We start from the raw sequence: 15,285 nt of genomic DNA, 5'->3' as shown, positions 1-15,285 counted from the left end.
TCCAAAGTGAGAGAATGCTTTGGATTTTGTATTCCTCCTGTCTTCTTCATCTTTAAGAAATTTTAAGTCTTTTCTTTCCCAAGCTGCCAATTTTGCTGAATTGTTCTGAAATGTGAATAATTTTTTGTGTAAATATGAGCTTCCATCTACTAGAGCAACAATAAGAACTTCACACTTGTCATTTACTAAAACCTGCCTTTTGAGCCCTGTCAGTCATGTGCCTCTACATGTGTGCTTCTTGGTTGGAGCAGTGTTGTTTCATGGCAGCTTCTGTTTAGGAATTCATGTCGCTACTTGGCATTTATGTAGTTCAGCTGTTAGAGAGTCAGCGTAAAAGGAAAGAAAACATGCAGGAGAGAAGGTTTCAGGAGCAAAAAGGGAAATAAAAAAGGGCGTTAGGTTATGAAATAACAATGCCAGCCATGTGGCAGCAGTAAACCACAGGCACGCCCCTTGGTTTAGGAAAGGCACTGTGACAGAACAGATGTAGCTCACACCCATCCTAATGATCTGGGTGGCCGACTGCTATTACAGAGGGCAAGTGTCGTATGAAATATTAGCAGTTATGTTCACCTTTCAATATTTTTTATTCTTTACAACACTGAGCTTGATTGCAATGTGTACGACTGAGCTTAGATGTGCTAAAAGCAAAGACAAAGAGATTCTGGAAAACACTGTCATACAAATGAAAAGCTAAATACTTTGGTTCCTAACCAGGGATGACAGAACTGTGCATGATTCATAATGTGGGTTCAGATATGCCAAGAGGTTCAGACATTCACCCAACATTTATCTGCATAAAATCATATACCTTGGGGCTCTTGCATTTTAATGGGAAAATAATAGCAGTAGGCTTTCTCTGGGGTTCTCAAATACTTTGAGCTTCTCATTAGTCTCAAACCACTAGAAACACTGAGTTTAGAGATCTGAAATTCAGGGAGCAAGTTTTATACAATATGTAAACAAAGAGTAATATAAATTAAATTTCACCCCTTTTCCTAATAACTGCAGAAAAGGTAATACAAGTTGTTACTCTTTTTTAACTAGCATCTTGCATGTGTGCTTGCCAAAGAGAGAAGGTAGATTTCTAGGGATTCTTTGGAATATGTAGCTTGTAAATAAAAATAAAGAAACAGAGGTAAAATTTAAAAAGTATAGAAGACATAAAGCTTATTTACTTCATAAATAATTGCTTCCACTCTACAGCTCCTCCACATCTTTGACTAAATAATTTGAGTCTTGCAAATGATGCATTTTTAGATTCGTTATGAAGTCCATACTGTAAAATATCCGTTTTATTAACATTTTATTATTGACATACTAATATTTTCATATTATCTTAGTAGAAAATCTCTTTAAAACAACCAAAAGCAATTGATTATGAATAACCAAATGATATCTTCAAACTTTAAGATATGAGTACAACATAATATTTATAGCAGATTTTCATTCATTTTCAACTTCCTCGGGCACATACATGTATTCTAACTTCGTTTACACTTACCCATTTTTAGTTAAAAAAAATCTCAATCTAATAACTGGCTAAAATTATCCACATCGTGTGTGGATACTGATAGTGCCCAACAGTAAGAATGCTTTGCATTTGTACACAATGAACAATATTCTTACACTTAATATCTCTTCACATATAATGGAAAAAATTGTCAGCCATGGGTAAATACAGCAATTTTCATGCACTTATTGTTTCCTCCTTTGTAGTCATTTGCCATACCAGAAGAGTAAATTAAATTGTCTTATTTTTCTTTTCCACACTTAAAAATTTTATTTCAACAATTGTTTGAGCCTTAGAGAATTGCTGTCTTATGATAGCAAAGTGGTTAGCTGAGGCATAGACTCAATCGATTTTTGTTTCAAAAACTCAGCAACAAAAGTATTCTTAAGGTAACAAAACACAAGATGATTAGAGAAAGGTAATTATTAATTAACACCTCAGTGCTTCGAAAAGAGGTATGAGTTGAACATGAGACTAGGGCAGGGTCTCAAATACTATGCTACGCTGTGCATAGCATGAAACTGGGGAATTGTGGACATTTTTTGTCCAAGGGGTTGACATTATAGTTCTAATCCACTATTAGAAAAATATCTTAGAATATTTAATAAACAAATGCTATAAAAAGTTTATAAACTAATGTAAATGTAATTATATCTTACTTCTGAAAACTCTAAGAGCTTACTTTGGTAGTATACTTACTGTGATAAGAACTATATAGAGAAGATTAGTGTGGCCTAAATTTATGAAGTGATCTGTATTTTTCACCTAGTACTAGGAACCACAGGATGAGGGGAGGGTAGTGACTACAGAGGGCCACAATAGAACTTTTGAGTGGCAACAGAAATGTTTTATATCATGATTGCAGTAGTTGTAATACAACAGCATACATTTGTCAGAACTTATCAAATTGCAGTCTTAAAATTGGTAAATTTTATTGTATGTAAGTTACATCTTAATAAAGCTGACAAAAAAGTCTTAAAATTTTTTTAAAAAATCTTTGTAAGAATTCTGATTCTTTCTGCTACCCATGCACTAATTTAGGTTTCAAAATTTCATGAAAAACACAGGGACTTTTCTCCTCTGTTCTTCTTGATGAATTCAGGCATGGAAGAATCAACAAGTCTTTTAATAATTCACCAATCTCTTGCAACCAGATAAAAATTTACCATATTTATTTACCATAAATTATACCGTATGTGGAGTTCAGTGAAATACTGAAATAATTATTCAATGTAATATCTATTAGTTGTTCATCACTAAACTAAAGCAATTATTGAGGAAACATAGAAAGTGAAATGATCAATAATCAATAATGTGGTGCTTCTCAAAAAACAAACAAAATACTTTGAGGGCAATGTCTTCCACCAAGATAAAGATTATTATTCTATTTTTGATCACAAAAATCCATTTTATTTTTCCAACCATTCATTAGATTAAAACTTGAAAAACACATATATGCAAATGTTATACACAGAAAATAAACACGTGTTTGTCTGTCTCCAGTATATGCACACTGAACAACAGAAGTTTATTTGGTGAAATCGATAAGGTGAAAAAAGTTACCTTCTGTCTTTTCTCCCTGAGATGTCTTTCTCGGCACATCAGTCTAATGAGGTGAGAAAAAATGAAGCTTGAACAGAAAACAAAATTGAAGCTAAAAACAATAGATAAGATTGATTAACCCCACGTTATCAAGTAAGTGACAATAGCAAGGAGCTACTGGGCATCTGCACTGTTTTCCTCTAAACTTTTAGCCTTACATCCGTAAAACCTCAAGATAACTATCCATCATGGAGTCAAAGTGGCGAACAACTGTGTGGTCCTTTGATAAGGGACAGTGTCACAATTTGTCTCTTTCTCTTCCCACAGATCACCTCTAATGGGGTAAGGCCAGGCCACGACAGCTGCAAATAGCCCAAAGACACTTTTTAGTGTAAAAGAAATTCTCAGAAAATATGTAGAACAGGAATCTAAGCAACCTTCAAAAAATTATCCAAACTTAATGACTATTTATTTGGATGTTTATGTCAATTGTATTTATTTTCTTCTTTCTAAGTACTAGTGTTGGTAAATCAATTTTTAACTATAATTAAATGGTGAGATTGTAATTCAGTTAAAAATTTGATGGTGTTAATCCCCTGATAGTTAAAATGCAGAATTTATATAACTAAATAATATTTAAAATCTGTTGCTGGACTCTCTTTGCATTTTTGCGATGCCTACAAGGAGATGAATCATTCATTTAGATGTACAATAGAACATCATCTATGCCATTCAATAAATGAAGAGATAGCTCCATCTTTCCTACAAAAAAAATTCAGCCTAACTAATGAAGAATGCTTAGTGACATAGAAAATGACTATGTTAAAAGAAAGAAAGAAAAATTTTAAAATGAGTTATGACTACAATTATGTTAATAAATAGTCACAGGAAAAAGTGGTTGTAAGTTTACAATGTAAATCAGTTGGTATGTTAGAGTAGTAAGATTATGGACAATAATTTTTTCTGCTCTGTTTTATATATACTTCAAAGTTATTATTTTTTTTATTTCTTGACTTTTTTCTCTATGCATTTGAAAATTTAGCAAGTTTACATTAAAATTCCCTAACATTCTGTGTCAGCAAATATTAGCTTAAAATTTAAAAAAAAAAAAAGAGAGAGAGAGAGAGCTCTGTATCATCAGCAGGTCATCTCAAACCAACTCATAACTATCCTACTGTGCGCAGCAGATCCCAGCCTCTTGCGTAGGAAGCAACTCTACTCAAGGATAGTGAGAAAAAATGTAATCTTGGGTAAATGTTCTTAGGTCTTGTCTTGCTACTCAGATTCAGTGGAATGGAAAAAGTGTAAGTAGGGGAAGAAAATCTCAGATTTATGTAATTAGTTCAGAACTCATAGAATACCCTGATGTCACCAAGCAAAGCAGTTATTCTGCCCCACTTTGACCATTTGGCCTTCAAATCTGCTCTTGGGATTCATTTTTGACTGATTTTATGTGTGTAAAAATATTTAAGGGGGAAACACTAAGTTGCCCAAAGTTCCAGACCCCTCATATGTCCAGCCCGTATATGTCTCTCAACCTTTTTTTACTATCATGATGTCTTAAGTACATTCTTTTTTATCTTAAAGCTATTTTAGTATATTTTGTTTTTACCAAAATGCAAACACCTGTCAGAAAAGTATGATTAACTAGTATAATTTTCACTTAACATTTATGTTGAGAATGAGCAAGGATATTGGCAAAAAAAAAGTTCTGTGAGAATGAGACAGAAGATAGAAATAGGGACCAATAAAAGAGAGGGAAAGTTTATGGAAGGAGAAGGGAGGAACCCTGAAAATGAAATTTTACTTCATTTACTATTTGATCCTAGGTCAATCTCATTGATCCTGATTGAGTAAAGAATGTGAACTTTGGAATCTGACCAACCTAGGAAGTAGGATTCAAGCCTATCTCTACCACTTAGTAGCTGTGAGGTCATGAACAAGTTATCTGACCTGTCTAAATGGTATGCTTCCTTTGCTATTCAATAGGGAAAAGTAATATATACTTCATAAAAATATTTTAAGTAAGAAATGAGGTAATTGTATATTTAACCATATATAATAACTTCACAAATGTTCATTACTATTCCCTTCATTTTCCCTTTGTTTGTATGTTCTTCTGCAATTTAGAGGTACAACGTTCCCTCTAAATCCATATTTGCAGTGAGTTTTGAAATCTCCATTTAATAGTTAACTAACATTATCATCCTCATGATGGTCAAGACTTGGTTTTCAAAGGCCACACTGGCTCCTGAGGATTCCACTAGTCTTGAGGAGATGATTCGGGTCTGTTTTCTAACTCTTCGAGCAAACATCATGGAAACTCCATTTGTATGCTTCTTGGATGAAGAATTCAAACTGCCTGTTCCATACTAATCTGTTACAGAATGTAATGAGCTCCCCAGATGCGAGCTGTGTGAGAGTAGAGCCACATGCAAAGACCAGTAGAGAAATGACTCTCATCACAAGCCCCAACACGAGGCTTCTAGAATTTAGGGGTACAGCAAAGAAACATGACTGTACATAACTATACAATTATGAGTGTACAGTCTCAGCTAACTGTCCCAAACCTAAAGGTTTACTCAACTTGAAAAACTGCCAGAAATGTTGATGTTTAATTATTAATACCTATCTCTTGAAAACTGAATAGCAAAGAGGTTCTAATTGCATTGTCTTTAGTTTGTCACATACAAATTGTTTAGAAGTCACGATTTCCAAAACATTATGAAAAATATTCTCCAAGGGTATGTGGCAAAACATAATTAGAGTATAAGCACGTTGGGATTTTTTATTAATTTTTAATTTTTTAGCTCTATAAGTTAGAATAAAAACAACTCTAAAAGACAATCAGTGGCATGGTTAATTGCTTTGTACCTGATGTTCTCGTTAAGTCAGCAGGAGTTTTGCCAATTGAAGAACTATTAGAAAGAGGCCTTTGCTAGCACCAAAAAAGCAATTCCAGTTTGATAGAAAAATTAAGTCCATATTATGTGTAATAATAATCCATGAGCATGCTCTAACAGCATTTAGCATGCAAGCCTTATTCCTGAGAGTATTTTCAAATAAAAACAAATGTGACTCAACTGTTAAACAAGGATAATTATAAAATTTGGGTCTATTAGACTAGCAAATAGGACAAAATTCCTAATGTATAAAAGGGAGAGAAACTTTGTGTCTTCGTTTTGATTTATGTTTCAAAACCCAAAGACACGAAAAATTATATTTTTGAAGCTTTTCTATCCATGAGAAACTACTTTCTCGATCTCTCTCCTCACACACACACACACACACACACACACACACACACACACACACACCCTAATACATGAATATGTATAGCAGTATCTTACAGGAGTGCTAAGCATGTGATATACATGTTAAAGCATTCCTATACCCAGAAATATGGCTCTAAAATAGTCATATGTGACTATTCAATGAGAATAATGTTTAGGATAACCCAATTTGAGAAAGCTGTGTTACCAGATCATATTCTATTTTTAGGCTGGACTTTTCTAGACAGATGTTAAAAACCCATAAAGAGGGTTTTAAAAGTTTTATTACTGGTAAGTTATTGCACCCTTAATGTGGTCCGTACTGTGGCAATAGACACTTCAGGAAAACATCTTTTCTTTCTGTCTCTTTCTCTCTTTAAACTTTATTTATAGCCCTGCAAAAGACTAGCATTCACATAACCCGCCTTTGCAGGCGTGCCAGAAGATTAATGATATCGCAGTGTTCTTGAGAACAAAAATGTGTCTACCACTGTGTTGAATAATCTCTCCTTTCACACATTAAAAGTGAGATGAGGCCTACTTTAGAAAGCAAGGACAATGTGTCACAAAGAGTTAGTTGGCTTACAGACATACCCGTATTGCTATCCTGAATCACAAATTGTTTTCATGCATGTTATCTTGAGAATAAAAAAGCTTTTATCACCATCAGTTTTTTTTTTAATTTACATAGAGCCTCAAAATTTGACTTTTTCCAGCATTTTTTTTTTTTTTTTTTACAATCTGTTGCTGGTAAGAATTGAGAATTTAGAGAAAGTTGTATACTGTGACCTCTTTTATCTCTACTCTCCTTAATATGGCTAACAAGACTGAAAGCTATTTAAAGATTTAAATATTATAGATGTAACCATTTGTTAAAGATACCTTTGCCTAGTTTATAACAATAACTCATGCGCCATGTTAAGTGTTCAAGATGTATTATTTCATTTAATCCTCATGAAAATCCTAAAAGATAGTTACTACTAATACCCTTTGACAGAGGAGAGAATTTATATTTAGAGTGATACATGACTTACCCTAAGTCACCCCCTCTAATAAGAGACAGAACCGCATCTCAAACCCAGGTTTGAGAGGATTTCAATGCCAAACTCTTAACCACGATGATATACTTCCTCTTAGACTATATTCATTTACTACACACTTTAATTTAGACAGGTGATACATATAGATTATTTATAACTTTCAGGAATTTATTCACCAATATTTAGGTGTATGCCATATACCAGACACTGACATTGATCTTTGGAATTATAAAAGTGAGTAAAACACAATTTTTGCTGTCAAAATGTAGTGGGGCCACAGAGCCAATTTAAGACCTCCCAAGGCTCTAGTCATTCAGTTTTCTCTATTCACCTAACATTAAAATGCACTCACATCTCACATTAGATATAATTCACATAACAACATATGAGTTAAGCTACATTTGCTTGAGATTATTTTTATAGGCATTTTAATATTCATTAATCTCAATGTAGGTTTTTCATAATTTATAGCTAATATATCTATTTTTTAGAGTCTCAGGCATTCTTGTCCAGGTTCTCGGCCTATAATGCCTGGCAGTACCTTGCCCCTAATGGGGAAGATAGAAAAGTAAACTAGGAAAGTGACACAATGTGGTGAGTAAATAATACGGATAAGTGCAAAGTATTACAGGGCAAAAGAATACCACTTCACAGAGCGAAGAAAATTCGAGGAAAATCTTGGAGTATCACTAGGATCTCACCAGGTAACAAGACTTCATTTACAAAGCTACTGAACTACAAAAATGTGTGCTATGTCCAAAAATTGTCAAGTAATGTTGCATGACTTAAGGAGCATATTTGGGCAGCATGAGACAAGATAAGATGGGGATGGAGACATAATTCAGTGTCTTTTCATTGTATATGCTTTCCCTAATTGAAGAAAATCTTCATATACATTATACCAAAAATTCTGTTTCTTTACTGCACTGAGCATAGCAGCTCGGTTTTTCTAAAGCATAATTTAAATCATAATTAATATTCTTTTTCAGACAATTTTTTTGCTAATTACCTAAAGAAATTAATTACAGTTTCAGAATATTGATTCATCAACAAGTATTTATAAGTTATTGTGAACTATATTGTACATATGTACAGATAAACATAGAATTTATAGTTTGTATGATGTTGTAGGAAAAATATTCATTATATAATATATGTATATATGTCATAAATATAATATAGACAAAAATAGTAAATACAGAGTATATTTCTGTATATGTGTATATGTATATGTGTCTATGTGTATATACATTATATATACATTTTATAAAGTATGTATTGTAAAATATATTATAAAATTATATGTATAATTTATATATAATTATATACATATAATATGTATATATACAAAATTACATATAAACACACACATATATATAAAACCAAGCAATTAGAGATTATATACATATGTATATATACATATATATATGCTTTATGTCCATATCTCAAAATTCCTCCTTAAATTATGGACTATGTCCTGCAGAAATGACCAAATTCTATATTTCTCATTAAAAACTTTGCATAAAATAATTGACCAAAGAAAAATACTTCAAAAGTAAATGAAAAGCTTTGAGGGTGAAACAATCTATATAAGTGGGCGGAAATTTTTACCTTGTAACTCTTTTTAAGTAGTTCTTTTCAAAATATTTAACATGTTAAAAATATTCTGTCTCCGTTAATAAGTTAGTTTGCTAGAAGGGGAAGATAAAACAATTACCTAGATAGAGGGGTCTCTGAATTCAGTATCTTTTAAAATGATGGAATTAAGATGTTGTTCTATATTAATTATAGGTTAGAAGTGGGGATGCTGAAAATAAAAAAAAATTAAAAAAAACAACTAAAATGGTAAACTAACCAAATAGAATAATAGTACTACAGGTTGAAAACAATGTCATCTGAGAACTCTTGCTTTAAATGGAAATGAAAGATTATGGAATCGGAATTTATCACAGAAATGAATTTCACCTGGTGAAACAGTAAAAAAAAAAAAGTGAACAGATATTTTAAAACAGACTGGAAAAAAAAAATTAGGCCATACAATGCAATAGATATATATTGAAAAAAGCCACAGAGAACTGGGAAAAATTCTCCCTTTCAAACTATAATAATGGAAGCCTTTATATCCATGTTTACTAAAATAAATTGGCTAAGTAAAATGCAACATGCATAACTATGGTCAGACAAGATTTGGGTTGCTTTCCAACTCCTAGATATCTGTGCTGAGGATGACATTAGGATTAAATTATGTTGTAATATCATTAAAAGAGGCACCATCACAAGGCCACATAATTACTTCTGTGCCTTAAAATCTTACTCTTGGTAGTGCACTCTCAGTTTATTTGTATTGATGTTTTAATAAAATTCTATATTTCTTTTTTTTTTAAAAAAAGCAAATTATGAGCTTTGATTCATTTCTTAGGTATTCTTGCTTGAGAGTCATAGGCTAATACACATGCACTCATATATACTCTATGCATTCTAAATAACTAACATTAAGCTAGATGCTGAGGATACAACCTTGAAAAATATAGATGTGATCCTTGCCCTGCTGGAAGTTAAACCTAAGGACAGAGAGCTAATTGGATAATTGTAAAGCAATTGAAAAAGTATGATTGAAAAAGTAAAGTGGTCATGAGAAATGTCAAAAGAAATTACTTGGAGGAATCAATGCCTAGGAAGACTTCCTAGAGGAAGTAAAGTCTAAGCTAAGACTTAAAGTATAATTATGAACTGAGAAGGGCGGGGAAATTAGGAAAATGTTTTAGGCAGAGTAAAAAGCATGGATGCTATGGAGGCAGAGAAACTGAAGAAATAAGCAAAGGCCACTTCATGGGGCATTATACACATTAAGGAGACTGAATATTTTTAAGAACATAATTAGATTTGCTTTTAGAGCCATCTCTTATCTTCTATGTAGATAACTGAAGACAGAACTAAAGGTGAGGAGACCAATCATGAGGTTGTTGTCATAGATCAGGCAAGATAGAATAAGATTAAGGAAATACTTAAGATGAAGAATATACAAGATTCATACTTTTGTGGGTGATTCGGGGGAGGAATGAAGGAAATAAATATAACCCTTGGTTTGATAAGAAACTAAGTAAATGGTGGTACCATTTAATGGGAGTGGAGGACATGGCACAGGGAAATTGACAAATCTAATTTTGAACATGTTGAGTGTGAGGTACATTTGGGCCATGAACCTCATGTACCAGATGGAGATGCCTAGAAGGCAGGTGGATATAGAGGTTTAATGGTCAGTAGTGAGGTCTAGGCTAGAAATAGATATTTGAAAGTCATCAGCTTATAAGTTTTACAATAATTCAAATTCTAAAACCAAATGAGATTAGCCAAAGGGAATCATAGAGCAAGAAGAGTAAAGTGTCAAAGGCTGAGCTCTGATAAAGCCTAACATTTAAGGTATGAGAGGAAAAGGAGTGTTCAAAAAAACTGCAGAAGTAAAATAAGTCAGAAAAGGTTGAGAACCATATGATTTTACTAATATGTGGGATACAAAACGGAAAGCAACAAACGAACAAGACAAGCAAATACTCATACACAGACACAGACAACAATTTAGTGACTACCAGAGGGAAAAGGAGGGGGAGGTAGGCGGGTAAGGGGATCAAGATGATGATGGAAGGAGATTTGACTTTGGGTAGTGAACACACAGCACAATATACAGATGATATATTATTGAATTGTACATTGAAACCTATATAATTTTATTAACCAATGTCATCCTAATAAATTTAATCAATTAATTAATTAATTAATTAATTAATTAAATAAAAGGATTGTAGAAGAGATGGCAGAGAAAATGATGAAAATAGGTAGAGTAGGAAGGCTTTCAGAAAGAGGGAGTGTTTAACAGAGTCCAGTATGATTGAGTAGTCCTTCCAGAAACATTTTTATGAAGCCAAGATACATTTGGTTGACTGGTCAATCTGCTCAATCTTAAGAAATGAGTAAAATGATAAATTGTCAGACAAGTTGAGTTTTCTTAGTATGGGTGAAACACCACACTGATTTGTGTGAAAAAGGAGACGAAATTTCTATGTAATTTTCATTTCCAAATATTTTGGGGATATCATGCAGCCACATCCATCATTTACTAATATCTTATTTTAAACCACTGTTGGATGAGAAACCACATTAAAGTATTTGCTATTTACATGATTTACCACTCTAGTATATGTAAGTTCTAACATAGTATGAGTGAGAGCATAACTGCAATTAGAAAATCTATTTTTAAGTCAGATTTAGAAACAGTGATCTCTGCAGTAAAAAAAAAAAAAAAAAGTGAAAAAATAAATAAAATTGTTAAAATTGTGATAGCTCAGTAATATTTGGAAAATATTGGACACCATCTATTCAATTACCCTTAAAATTCCAATTCCAGTTTTCAATTTGGTGGTCTGCTTTCTGTCTCTTCATTAAAAAAAAAAAGTTTCATTTCCAAAAAAGAAAACTGGCCACAATTGCTTATTTTCCATAATTGAATTTCCCAATGACAGTCTCATAAACCTTATTGTCAAATTGACTAGCCAAAGACACTCTATTCTCCCCCCTCCCTGAGGAATGTAAGCAATGCTGAACTACGAAATTGAGAAAGACAATGACTTGTTTTTAACCACAAAATGCATGATACTAAATTAAGCCAAAATTTTAAAAGAAAATAAGTTTTTTCCAATATTCTGATATGTTACATTGGCCAGGTCAAAATAAGGTTACATCGTTCCTAGAACAATCTTGATATTTCTGAGAGGCACTCCTCCAAATCTCACTGTTCTACTAAACAAGTCTATCATGTCACCTAAGAGAGAGGTTATGGTGACCTTCTCCAGTGACAAAAGACACATTAGGGACAGTAACCCTGTGCTTGGCTGCAGACCTTATTTCAGCATTGGACACCTGATTTCCAAAGGTTACCTTTCCCAAATTAAAGGAAGACTGAGACAGATAACATGAGGGCTCCCCTGTGCTGACTGCAGTTTGCTTACATAAGATCCTTTAAGAAACCATACTTCTAGGTGATAAATGGGTCAAATTCACAGAATATTTAAAGTGTGGGAGGGAGATTGAGAGAGAGAAAGGCTTTCCTTCTTTCTATTTCCAGTATGTGATGTAACTGGGATACTCACAAGATTGTGTTCTAAAGAAAGAAATGAAGCCATTAAGTATTAGAAAAGTGTTCATATAATAATTGGGAAACCTCTGTGATTTCTTTGTTTTTATTTTTCTACTACTAAGTATTTTTTGTAATTGTTTAATTGCATTTAACCACCTCATCCCTCCTTCCTATTTTCTTTAAACTGTCTTTTCTTAAACATAAAATACTCATAATTGTCACTGTGGTTGTGTGGTCCAATGATATCTGTACATAAATCCTCTGATTGCGACAATTACTATTAGATTCAAGCATAATGACCCAGTGGATATCTTCTTTATATAAACTCTTACTACTTAGAACACATAGAGAATCTACTTGTACTGCCCTTGCCTTATTCCAAGGAATAGATAAAAATAACGTCGTCTATCATTTTCATTCTAGAATTAGGAATCCTCACTAAACAACATGTTTCCACTATTCTCCCATTCTTTCTCTTCTGGCTGATAAAAGACTGGAGTCCTGAGTCTCAGGCCAAGCTACAGAGGAATGTAAAAGAACACAATATACATAAGACTGGATAAAAGAAGGAAAAGTGTATATGTTTGTTTTTGATAAATGAGGAATTGCTATCGAGCTTTTTTGACTCCCAGTCTCATCTGCCTCGTCTCATGTTAGTGAAGGAGGAATCTCCTTTTTGCTTTCTCAGTAACAATCATCAATCTTATCTATCAGAACCTTTCTTCAGAATCCTAAATTAGCTTTAGTTTTTGCAATAAAAGTTGGCATAAAGACTCTTTTTTTTCCAGAAATGATATATGTAACTAGACAAGAAGATCAAAGTCTACATTCTTCATTCATTAAAAACAATTAATAATCTATTTTGGCTCACAGAAGCTAAATGTTCTATCATCAATTTCTTCTTCCACTTTCTAAACAGAGGCTCGCAAAGAAACCTGGTGAGCACACTAAGACTTCAGAGTCAGCTGATGCTGATTCTATCGTAATGGCATTCTTTGCAGGTTCATTACCTATTTTTTTTTTTTTTTTTTTTTCACCTAGATTGCTTTGTCAGTTTATATAAAGCAACCATTTTCCAACCAACTACACATTACACTGTTGACTACACTAGTAAGATCAAGTTAGAGACAGGTAGATTTTCGGTGGCTTGGCTCTGCATCGACACAAATATGACTTCTTTTTTCTTCTTTGTCATTTTATCAGCAGCATCTTAAAACCTAAAAGGAATCCATAGAGACCAACTGATCCATCCCTCTGTCTTCACACTGTTAAAGGATTATTTTCATATTTACATTTGAAGCAGTTGAGGCCCAAAGAGGTTAAGGGACTTGCTGAATGTCTGTTAATAATAAAAGGCAACCTATAGCCCATACTTCCATGAATTGTCATGCATGGTACTGTATGCCGTTCACTGTGCCCAAGAAAGACAAAGTAAAAAGGCTGGTTTTATGCTGTCTACAAGATTGCAATCTTGAAAAAATGTACACTTAACACCCTAAATAATATAATCCAGTGAAGAAGGTGTACAAAATAAATTGTACCAACTTCTCTAAATCTCAACTTTCATTTTCATAAACTGAAGAAAATAATAACTATTTTCATAGAGTTTTTTGAAAACTAAATGAGTTAGCATATAGAAAGCTCCTAAATAATGCCTAGTATATATTAGGCATTCAATAAACAGTAGCTATTATTATTCACCAAATCATGGTGATTTAGATATTAAAAAAAATTTTCCTTACAGTTTGAATGAGACATATTTAGGAAAAAATAAAGTGTTGCTTTAAGCTGCAGGTAGTAAACATGAATATTAACCCAAGAAACTACAGAGGCTAGGTACATAAGCAGCTTCATAGGGGATATATAAATATGGCGTTACAACAGGCTTGGACAAAAAGGAAAGAATGTTTATATGAGGTTCTCAGCTTCTGAGGTTGACAGGAAGAGAGAAAAACTTTGTTCTCTTACTAATGTCTTTTGTAGTTATTGTCAGATTTAGCGTAAAGTGACCCCATTAGGCAGCCATGCAGTTTCTCTCACATTTATTTACTGGAGACAGTGTCTCCAAAATCCTTGACTTCTTTGATGAACATGTAGGAATGGACATAGCTCAGAGGCTGAGATGCATGTTGTATAGAAGGGGCAGAATACAGCTGTACCTCACATGTTCGATTATACACAAATATACATGTTTTAAGACATGGCTTATGAATAGCAAACATGATAAGGACAACAAAATTCTCTGGTATGCTAGTCATTGTTCCCACTAGAGAAATCGGAGGCTCAGGGGTAACCACTCCTTGTGGGGTTGCTCTGGCAGTGGGAGAGCACAAGGAGGCTGTGGTGTATGCCTGCTCCTCTCACCCTTCTAATGCAGCCTGTCTTGGTCTCTGTGGTGCAGGGGGGGTGCCTCAGCCTCACCCTTGTGTTTTACGATTCTCTCAGTGGTGTCTCATTCATGAAGAATTGTTGGCTGTTCTTCTGGTGAGGAGTGAAGTCAGAATAACCTATGTTGCCATCATGGTAACATCACTCGCACTCTTTCAGCAGCAAGTGACATAACTGATCTCCTTCTTTTCTTTGAAATGCTGTCTTCACCGCTATTTAAGACACTGCACCACTAATCATTTTTATTTGTAACCATTCTAAGCATCCAATGTGACTGTCCAGTGCATGCACAAGTTTACTCAACCTTTCCTTTCAACTCTTAAAGAATAAGCCCCATCCAATGACAAAGTTTTTAAATTCCTCAGTAAAAAAGATTTCTGATATTGGTAAAATTTAGAT

Source organism: Pteropus medius, unplaced genomic scaffold (assembly GCF_902729225.1).
Source record: "Pteropus medius unplaced genomic scaffold, Ma_sr-lr_union100, whole genome shotgun sequence".
NCBI classification, from domain to species: domain Eukaryota; kingdom Metazoa; phylum Chordata; class Mammalia; order Chiroptera; family Pteropodidae; genus Pteropus; species Pteropus medius.
This window is presented reverse-complemented; position numbering follows the sequence as displayed.